At 39.2% G+C, this 1,821-nt stretch overlaps 1 pseudogene; it reads left to right on the plus strand.

Annotated features, from left to right (window-relative positions):
* The first annotated feature begins 1,367 nt into the window (after window positions 1-1,367).
* Window positions 1,368-1,487, plus strand: LOC135051392 (5S ribosomal RNA; annotated as a pseudogene).
* Window positions 1,488-1,821: the final 334 nt, after the last annotated feature.

Raw genomic sequence — 1,821 nt, forward strand, 5'->3', positions numbered from 1 at the left:
TTACATAGATGACATTTTAATTGTCTGGGATGGCACTGAAGAACAATTTTACAAATTCCTGGAATTCCTGAGCACCAACGAGATGAATCTCATTTTTACTTCTAAATTCAATAAAGAATTTATTGAGTTCCTTGATGTGATCTTAACAGGAAAAGACGGAAGAGTCGAAACGAAGAATTATATCAAACAGGTGGACACAAATAGCTACCTGCATTATAAGAGTAACCACCTGAAGAAGTGGAAAAATAACATTCCCTTCTCTCAATTTAACAGAATAAAGAGGAACTGCAGCAACCAGGAAGAAAGTGACATCCAAATAGAGAAATATAAAGAAAGATTTATGAATAAAGAATACCCGGCTAACATCGTGGAAGAAGCGGCACTCAAAGCAAAGGCCCTGGAGAGATCGACCCTGCTGGAATATAAACCCCAAAAAATCAGGAAAGAATCTGTTCCATTTATCACCACCTTCAATCGCCATGAGAAAACCATCAGAGACTCACTCAACAACAACTGGGGAATCCTATTAATGGACCCGGTTCTTAAAGAAATACTACCTCCACGCCCCGAAATCATCTTCAGGAAATCCAAAAATCTTAAAGATATCCTGGCCCCCAGCATGCTACGTAAAGAAGTGGAACAAGAATCAAGAATGCCAAGATGCACCGGTTCCTATAAATGTGGCCGGTGCAACATCTGCAGGTACCTACATCCAGTAAGGAAAACATTCTCGGATGCAGAAAAGAAGGAGGAATACAAAATTAAGGACTTCATAAACTGCAATACACAATCCGTAATTTATTTATTAGAATGTGACTGTGGTAAACAATATGTAGGTAAAACCAAGAGACCGTTGAAAATAAGGATACAGGAACATGTACGCAACATAAAGAATAGAATAGAAAATCATGCAGTATCCAAACACTTCAATCTCGTACATAACTCAAATCCGGAGGCATTAACCTTTAAAGCAATTGAACTTGTGAAACTGGGAGAAAGAGGTGGCGACCTGGCCAATAAACTCTCACGCAGAGAAATGTTTTGGATCTTCCAACTACAAACACTCCATCCGAAGGGGTTTAATGACTATTACGAAATCGCCCCCTTCCTGTGAAAACTACACTACTGGATCATCACGGTTGGATCCCTACCTAGAGTAAACCTTTTTCACCTACACCTAATACTTTCTATATGTAACCCCTACCCCATCTCTACCTACCCCTCCCCCCCCCCCCCCTCCCCGCTCACCCACACACCATTCCCATCACACCCCCCCACCCCTGCCCTATTCCCATCCACAGTTCTTCCTGATAAATATCACCGTTTATTGATATATTGAAATTGACACATGTATGGTAAAGAGTGAATATTACAGTCAGACCGCACTGGAAAGGCCCAATCTCGTCCGATCTTGGAAGCGAAGCAGTGTTGGGCCTGATCAGTACCAGACTAGGGAGACCATCTGGGAAGATCAGGTACTGTAAACCAAAACTAACGATAATACAGCCTACATGAGCATGTCGCTATAAATATATCACACTATTTGCATCCTAATAAACTAATGTCATAACAAGCACTTAACACTATTTATTATCACTCTTAGTCTGCACTTTGCACTTTATATTGTTTTAAGCATATAATTATATATACATATTTTTATATATCTTATGCTCTATATATTCATATATTTATATTTATTTATTATTGTAACAAGCTTATGTTACTATACTGACACCAACAATGACTAATCTCCGTTTATTCTATTCATTTTCATGCACTTTACTGGAGAACCGAAATTTATGTCTCTACCATTGGTCCCCG

Source organism: Pseudophryne corroboree, chromosome 2 (genome assembly GCF_028390025.1).
Source record: "Pseudophryne corroboree isolate aPseCor3 chromosome 2, aPseCor3.hap2, whole genome shotgun sequence".
NCBI classification, from domain to species: domain Eukaryota; kingdom Metazoa; phylum Chordata; class Amphibia; order Anura; family Myobatrachidae; genus Pseudophryne; species Pseudophryne corroboree.